Here is a 9,740-nt window from a genome sequence, read left to right as displayed (position 1 = left end):
TTAAATATCATTCATATCTGCTTTACGCGCGCGAGACTTAAGGCTTCATGACATGTCATTCAGAATGGCTGCCTTGCGGCTTACCAACACAGTCAAACAATCACCTACCCCACCCACCCCGATATGCACAGATAAATTTAATTCATATATTGCCAACATACCTGACCATCTTCTCACTAAAAAAGTAAATCTGAAATTAGTTCTAAGTTCAATCTATGCGGCGATATAAGGATATTATCACATAGCGCTAATTTAGGGAAGATATATAACCAAATGAACAAAGTGAAAAAATTCCCCCCAGTAACGCACCATGCCAACGACGTCGCCGGTTTCAACACTCGGCACGGCGTCGGTAGCGTCGTATGCAAGCAATCATTGATCAGCAGCAGACAGTGATGTCGATATGAACTATTGTGAAATCATAGCAGAAACATGTAAAATATCGATAAAATTAATCAATCTTTTCCTAACGCATAAGCTATTGATGCAATAATAATATCTTATTGAATCTGTTTTGAAGTGCGTTGTAAAAATTGAAAAATCGGAGCAAAACATGATCTTGTTATTGGTGCGTTTGAGCAGCTGGCAACAACGGTTGAGGATGTAAACATAAACAGCCAGCATCGTGAAAACATAATCCATGAATATTCACCTAAATCAAAGAAAAACTAATGCTTTTCTAACAAATTCCATCAGCGATTCCCATACTTAGACTGTATTGATTATTACTGCGCCTAAATTGGGCTGAATTCTTGCGAATGCATGCAATGTTTACTGTTGTCGGATGTTAACAAAAATTAATCCCACGTGTATGCCTACTGAATTGGTATTGGAAGTTTCCACCACTACAAATCCACGGTTGATGATTCTTATGGCACAATTACATACAAATTCGAGTGTCACAACGCTTCACCTTAAACTTGTAGACTACACAAGAAAAAGGTCAAATTACAATTACGTTAATAAATATAAAATCCATCATCATCATCGAGGGGAGCAAAATAGTTCATTAGTGCCTCAATATTTTTTTTTATGTCTTTATTGAAAAACACAATTGTCCAAACAAAATATCCGTAGGTCAAACTTCGTCAAGATACAATAATTAATGATTTTAAAATAAGTCAACTAAGTAGCTGCTTAAAATACAGCTTTTACGTGTGAAACACAAAGTCTCTTGAATTGTGATAATGTCGTTGCACGTTTGATATGTGCAGGCATCGAATTGAAATCATTGATACCTTAAAAAACAAAGAATTTTGTGAAGCTTCATGCAAAAAGTTAGGTGTTCTTACATCTTCCGCGTTTCTAGTGTTATATCTATGAATGTCACTTCCTTTTTCAATTCGATCACACAAATATCGAGGCAGCAAACCATTTACTACTTTAAAAATGAACACCTTTGTTAAATACACAATTCCTTGCTTCACCGAGAGCCACTGCAATGCATCCAACAAAAAAGATGAGGAAGTGAATCTGTTACATCTGAAAATCAAACGCATAATCTTATTCTGCAAGCGCTGCAATCTTGATATTTGTGTTTGATTTGCTAAAAATAAAATGGAAAAGCCCAAGTGATGAGAGATGATTGATTTGCCCAACTGTATTTTACTAGCTGTATTTAATTCGTTTTTCAGTCGACATAGAATTCCATACTTCTTGGCTATTTTCTTGATGACATTGTCAATATGTTGGTCAAATTTCAATTTACCATCAATAATCACGCCAAGATATTTAATTTCCCGTACGCGATCAAGTGTCTCGTCATCAATTTTCACAGAGACATTATCAATTGAACGATTTCGCGAAATAACCATATACCAGGGTTTGCAGAAATCACTCTCAATAGATAACGAACAACGATAAAAGAGAGGCAAAAACTGTTCCGAATCATAACAAATTTATCAAACTTGTATACAAGTGCGAAAAAACAGAATCGGATAGACAGCACCCACAGAAAAATGGTGATTCTCGCATTGTTTTTGCTCCTTTCGTGTTAGTTTCTGCACAACTGTGTAGAACAAGTTAAAATGCATCATCAGAGCCAGTGCTCCCCGTATTTGGAGCTTTCTAAATTAAATTTATCACGGGGTATAGCATCCCGAACCAGTTCTCTATCATGACAGCTTGCGAGAAAAGTCTCTCGCGGTATGCTACATATCGTATATGTATACACAGAAAAAATAAAGAACCTAAAAAAAAAGTTTAAAGAACTCAACTTTGAGTACGAAGTTTAAATTTTTAACTCAATATTAGGTAGTTTTCTCACTCCCTCTCATGAATGTTATTATAAACAAAGAGAGCTGCATCGACCCAACGTGTGCTGTTCCGTGGAAGAAGCCAAATTTGAGTTGTTTTCACCATAGTCTCGAGTGAGTGAAAATAACATAAATTTGAGTTGGTGAAACTTCATAGTGGGTGAAAATTCAACACGGGAGTAAAGGCAAAGTACTCACCGGATTTTTTCGCATTTTACTTATTTTTGGCTTCTTCCACGCAAGGTCGGATTTGAGTGAAAGGAACCGTCAAGTGAGTTGTTTCGCGGTTCCGTGTACAGAGATGATAAGTGAGAGACTTGCTCTTTCTCTTTAGGATTCAATCCCTGCCATATACTTTGTTTTACTAATAATTCAATTTTAACTGTTTGTACTTCAACCATCTACTTAAAGAATGCAAATCTTCATTCAAGTGTTCAATCGCTTCCTCCAGATTTTGAGCTGCAATGAATATTACAGTATCATCAGCAAACAAATTAATATCACAATAACGTAAGACCCGTCGCATGTCATTAATTACAAAAGGGGCCCTAATACACTTCCCTGTGGTACACCAAGGTCATTCTCCACGGGACACGACACATAATCATTAAAAGCAGTCCGTTGGGATCTGTCAGACAAATAGCTTTCAAACCATTTGTATGCGGAACCCGAAATTCCAAAGCGCTTAACAGTTTTCAACAATAAGGGCCGAGAAATTGTTTCAAAAGCGCGTTTGAGATCCAAAAACACAGCTAGAATAGTATCTTTACGCTCCATATTTTCTTTCCATTTAGATAATACCAAGTTCAATGCAGTTTCACAGGAATGACCTTCTCTGTAACCTGATTGTTCCGGTATTAACAAGTTATTACTATTTAAATATGTAATTAGCTGGCCTTTAACTACAAGTTCTAAAATTTTCTCTAATGTGTGCAACATGTTGATGGGACGAAACTCTTCGGCTTTACTCGTTCCAGCAACTTTTTGTATTGGAATCACATGCGGCACGCGCCCAGTTTGTAACGATTCATTTATAAGGTCCAGCAAGTTGCGTTCAATGACATGAAAGCAATCTTGAATAACTCTAGCATTAACATTATCAACTCCAGCCCTTTTACCTAAAGAAAAGCAAATTCTCGCGCTTAGTTTCATAGGGGCGTAACTGTATTGATCGATTTCTCTTAATCGATTTTATATTTTGTTAATAACTCCATTGTGTCACAAGCTACAACCGTGATTATTGATTCTGGTGCAAGATACAATCATCCTTTATCACACCAAACCATTAAATCATTGACAAACTAGCGCAATACGGTACAATAATAAAAAGAAATCATCGACGAAGAGAAATCGATCTATACAGTTACGCCCCTATGAAACTAAGCGCGAAAAATGTTTTTAAGTTCTTCAAAAGTAATAGGGTGAAAACAATCAAATCGACAGTTAATATTTATCGGCTGTTTTATTTCATCAGGCTCATCCACTAACCACTAACATCCACTCGATAGATCGGTTAATGGATAAAACACTATCGACGAAATAATCGTTGAATTTAGATGCAATTTCTTGTTCTGACTGTTCTAATGTGCCATTAAAAGTTATGGACCGCGGCTTGCAACTACTAGGCTTTAATAATGATTTCAATATTTTCCATAACTCTTTGCTGTTGTTGTGATGCTGATAAATTTTCCTCTGAATATATTCGCAACGTGAACGTGTCAAAGATTGCGAATATTTGTTCCGCGCTACCTGATACCTATTCCAATGATTATCATTATTAGTTCTACGAAACTTTTTATACAATTTATCTCTTTTACGTTTCAGGCGCAAAAGATCTAAATTATACCAGCTGTTAGAATTACGCAAAGTTACTAACTTCTGTTCTATTAATTGAGTGGTAAAGGATTTCAAAACGTGTGTAAGAACAGCTGATCTTTCATCTATATTACAGGAATTTTCTTGAAAATCCACGTTTCTTCCCGAGCAGGAGAAATTGGCTCAATTATACCTAATTCTGTTATTGATACCATACTCTGTTATGAACTAGCCCTGCATAAGAGGTAAAATACCAGAAAATAATACCAAAAATTTATATGCAGAATACTTACGCCATAACATACTCAGTTATTAAATTGAATTTCAATACCAAATGCATAACCAATTATTATTCGTTTGGTATTGAAATACCTAAGTATGTTATGCCTCAAGTATTCTGCATATACATTTTTGGTATTATTTTTTGGTATTTTACCTCTTATGCAAGGCTACTTCATACCAATTTCTGTTATCGAGGTCGTCGCTCCTGCTCGGGTTCCGACAAGACCCGAAATTGCTTGTTTAGAGTATTTTCTCCAGCACTTCATTTTAATTAAATTACTATCATTACTATTATTGTCGGTAACGTTGACTAGCGTTTCATGATCAGTTACTTTTAAATCATTACTCGTTTCGCTAGTTACAGAATCAAAATTTGTATACACATGATCAATCAAAGTTCTACTGTGCTGGGAAATACGCGTATAAAAATTTACTTTTTGTTTTAAATTTAAAAAAATCCGCTAAACGTTTCAAATGATTCGAATTGGAATCGTCACACCAATTGATATTAAAATCACCATTAATTTACTAGGATCTATAAATGACTCAAACCAGTTTTCCAAAATCTTACTAAGGGTCTGTCTCATTTGGAGAATTAAACTTAAAAGTGACAGTTCGAAAATTAACAAATAACCCGGTTATAAGAATGGCTGGTGCTACCCAGCAATTCCAATAAGACATCGATGCAAAATGATTCGATATCTGTCAAAAGTAATCATGCTCTGCGAGCAGGGTTATTCGATAATTATTGAAATGTCACTTTTAAGTTTAATTTCAGTTTAATTCTCCAAATGAGACAGAGCCTAAAACGCTAATCACTTGCACTGGGAGAGTGATATAAAACACCATAATTACCATTACCCAAATGATCTTGGTTCTGAAACGCGGAGCGCAGGCTAGTGGGACTGACTACAGGAAGCTGGCCCAAGATGTCTTGGGTGACGACGCCGAGATGAGGTCGTTGGGGGCTGAAGTGACCCTTAAGTACAAGCAATTGAACGAGGTCACGAACGCGGACAACATCGTCTCTGTCGTCAGAGACCAGTGCGGTACAGAGGTCGAGAAGACCTCTGTACGCCTAAGAGGCGGTCCCTTTATCACGCAGGTAGCCTACCTTAGGTTGCCGGTTGCGGAAGCCGAAAAGGTAATGGAGCGAGGGAAGTTGAAGATCGGCTGGTCAGTATGCCCAGTAGAGTGATTCAAATTTTGACTTTTTCGCTCCTCTATGCTTAAACGATAACATTTGATGTTTTATTAACCCTCCTAAATTTTTAGCTAATTTGGATGTAACTAGACTGAGCACGCTGATCCGACGGGCACAAGAAGGCGAGGTGCGCAGCGGGCAAGGTGGATCGATCAGGTGGAAGATGACTTGCGGACCCTCCGTAGACTGCGTGGTTGGCGACGTGTAGCCATGGACCGAGCCGAATGGAGGAGACTCTTATATACCGCACAGGCCACTTCGGCCTTAGTCTGAATAAATAAATAATAATAGACTGAGCACGCGCAGTTTGAAGTTTGTATGGAAATTACTATAGGAATTGCCACATAAGTGAAAAACTGTTCCGTGTTGCGACCCATTAACTATTCAAATGTAATCGACACGATGCTTTTATAGAATACTTCCTAAGCGAGAGGCCAGTTGTTGATGCGAAGCGATTTAACTTTTGTAAGCAAAGTTATTAATGAAACAAAAATGCTCATTTTTGATATTGATGTTATTCTTCTACGTGTTAAATTGAATTTACCACGATTCAGTATTTCTCTAATAACTTATCTTGTAAGCATAGAATCGTTTCGCAACAAAGACGATCAGTTTCATTGCAAAATTGTCTATATTGGCAACGTATTTATATATTTCTAGAGCCTTATATATTTATATATTTCTAGAGCAACGTTGCGGAACGGTTTTCCACAAAAGTGACTGTTTTCAAAGTAATTTTCATACAAACTTGAAACTGCGCGTGCTCAGTCTAGTTACATCCAAATTAGCTAAAAATTTAGGATGAATAATAAAACATCAAATGTCATCGTTTAAGCATAGAGGAGCGAAAAAGTCAAAATTTGAATCACTCTAATGCCCAGTGAGTAAACTCCAGCCGCCTTCAGTGGACAGGTGCTATCGGTGCTTAGAGTTGGGACACAAGTCCTACAACTGTAAGGGCCCAGACCGTAGTAACCTGTGTTGTCGTTATGGTGAGGAAGAGCACAAGGCGCAGGAATGCGATAAGGCACCAAAGTGCCTCATCTGCGCCAGCATTAAGCTAGCCTGTAACCACATTATGGAAGGATCTTCGTGTCCCATCAGAGAGACAAATAAGAAGAAGCCGTGCAAGTAACACAGCTGAATCTTAACCACTGTGCAACTGCCTAGCAGCTGCTGTGGCAGTCGGTCTCGGAGTCGAGGACCGATATCGCCCTCCTGTCCGACCCGTACAATGTCCCTGTCGTTAACGGTAATTGGGTGGTGGACGGGTCTAGGATGGCGGATATTTCCACGACGGGACGGTACCCGATCCAAGAGGTAGTACACCTCTCTGGTGAGGGTGTCACGATAGCCAAGATCAATGGTGTGTTCTATTGCAGCTGCTATGCCCCACCAAGGTGGCCATTAGAACAGTTCAACCAGTTAGTCTATAGTAGAGGCCTGAATAAGAGAAACGCGGATAGGTATGTGCCGCCAATCGAACCGTCAAAAAACAGCAGCCAATCGAGCAGGAGACCTGTCAAGCAGCCAAAATGTTGGCTCAAATACTGTAAACGGTCAAATTCGATTTTATGCCATTTTTAAATAAACAAAATTGAATGTAGTTTGCAATAATATATGCAATTCATTTATAGATTATGAAATGAAATTCCATTGTTTATTGGATTCTATTGTTATGTGATGTGGACACATAAAATAGCGGATTGTGAGATTTTATCTACATAAACCATTTCTTCCTTTTCATGTGTTGTTCTTTGATAAAGAAAATTGAATGCAGTGTTGGCAGAGTCATATTTTCTATCCGCGTTTCTCTTATTCAGGCCTCTAGTCTATAGGCTATCGTCTAACCTAGTAGGTCGTGGGCCGGTTGTCATAGCAAGAGATTTTAACGTTTGGGCAGTGGAGTGGGGCAGCCGCTGCACCAATCGAAGGGGTCAAACAATCTGACGCAACAGCAGTCGAAGCCCTCTTGCACACATAGTCGCCAGCCATGTCGACTATGCGTCCAAGGTGGCTTCGACTGCTGCTGCGGCATTATCGAGGATGATGTCCAACAGTTCCAAGGTGTGTGCCAGTAGAAGTAGGCTACTGACAGGCGTTGCCGTATCTACGGTACGGCGTCCCGTCCTGGGCGAGAGCTCTAAGGGCAACCAGTTACCTGCGGAAGCTGGAAAACACGTACCGCTTGATGTGTCTCAGAGTGATATCTGCCTACCGCACGATATCACACGATGCAGCCTGCGAGATTGCGAGCATGATGCCAGTCGGGTTGGTCATCCGGGAAGACGAGGAGTGTTTCGAGTTACGTGGCACCAGAGGAGCCCGCGAACGCATCATGATGACTTTGGTTGCCAGATGGCAGCGCGAGTGGGATAACTCTTTTAAAGGTAGGTGGACCCACGGTTGATACCCAACATATCGAGCTGGGTGGGGAGACCCCATGTGGAAGTTTACTTCTATTTGACAAAATTCCTGTCAGGCCATGGCTGCTTCCGGCAGTACCTCCACAGGTTTGGGCACGCGGAGAGCCCCGTCTGCCCTGACTTGCAGCTTGTAGAGAATCTGGCGCGCCGAGCAGCAGTCGACAAGCATGACTAACTTGTGATTAGTTAGTTAGAGCGAAAACAGGCTGAACGCGGGGAAGTGAATGAGAGGTTTGCACATGTCGATGTAAGAGTGTCGCAGCGGGTGGCAACCGCAGTCGCCACCACGAGGCATCCCCCATTGATAATGCTGGGAGGCAGTTCCTGGGGAAACCAGGGTATTAGTAGAGATGGTAAGTCAAGTAACCTTCCGTTGCTTGGGTGGGTTTAGTGGGTCCGGCGTTCCGTCCGGAGTGATAATTTCAGGTGTCTCCATAAAAAAACCTACCGTCCGCCATCTGCACCCCACCATAGATGATATGCAGCACTTTCCTTTCGAAAACTCCAAGTGCGCGTTGGTCCTCCACGAGCATGGTCCAGGTCTCGTTTCCGTAGAGGAGTACCGGTCTAATAGCGTTTTGTAGATTTTCAGTTTGGCACGGCGGTGAACTCTATTCTCCTTCTCTAACTCTAGACGCTACTTGCAGAGTCCAAAGTACGTACGATTTCCAGCCACTATGCGTCTCCAAATTTCTCTGCTGGTATCATTTTCGGCAGTCACCAGTGTGTCCAAGTACATAAATTCTTCAGTCTAGGCTTCCTCCAAAATTACGTGCCATAATATCTATGTCGTCGGTGAAGCCAAATAGCTGGACGGACTTATTGAAAATTGTACAAATCTTGTTAATCCCTGCTCTTCGTATTACCCCTTCCATAGCGATGTTGAATAGCAGACACGAAAGACCATCACCTTGCCGTAACCCTCTGCGCATTTCAAAGGGACTCGAAAATGCCCCTGAAACTCGAACTACGCACATCACCCGATCCATCGTCGCCTTGATCAGCAGTGTCAGTTTATCCGGAAATCCGTGTTCGTGCATTAGCTGCCATAGCTGGTCCCGATCGATTATATCATATGGCCTGGGTTCTGCCAAATCACACCAAGCGCCAATGAAAAATTTCCAACTTTTTCACCAAGGTTTTCGTGTAACAGATTCAATTACTCACAAATCGCATCGGGTATCGTTCAACGCCATAACTGAGGATATCCTACAACGAATGTACGCATGATTTGACATAAAATGCTTCCCGTTTTCCTTTAGCGAAAAAAAATATTACAAGTCAGTCAAAAATCCGCTTGGTGCGGTTTGGCTGAACCCCGACCATATGTAGCTTTGAAGTCGATGAATAGATAATGTGTGAGCACGTTGTTTTCGCGACATTTCTGCAGTACTTGGCGAATGGCGAACCCCTGGTCCGTGGTGGAGCGTTCACCTACAAAACCCGCCTGGTACTGCCCCACAAACTCTCTAGCGCTAGTCGACGGCATAAAATATGGGATAGTACCTTGTAGGCGGCGTTCAGCAATGTGATTGCGCGGTAGTTGGTACTATCCAGTTTATCGCCCTTTTTGTAGATGGGACATAAGACACACCTTCCATCCACTCCTGCGGCAAAACTTTCTCCTCCCAAATCTTGTCCAGTGACCCAGTGCAACGCTCTAGCCAGTAGCCCACCACCGTGTTTAAATAGCTCTCCTGGTAGTTCGTCAATCCCAGGGGCTTAGGGGCTTTGCCGGCCCATCTCCTTCTGGATTTA

Source organism: Armigeres subalbatus, chromosome 3, assembly GCF_024139115.2.
Source record: "Armigeres subalbatus isolate Guangzhou_Male chromosome 3, GZ_Asu_2, whole genome shotgun sequence".
Lineage (NCBI taxonomy): Eukaryota > Metazoa > Arthropoda > Insecta > Diptera > Culicidae > Armigeres > Armigeres subalbatus.
The sequence above is the reverse complement of the archived record's forward strand: the minus strand, read 5'-3'. Positions refer to the sequence as shown.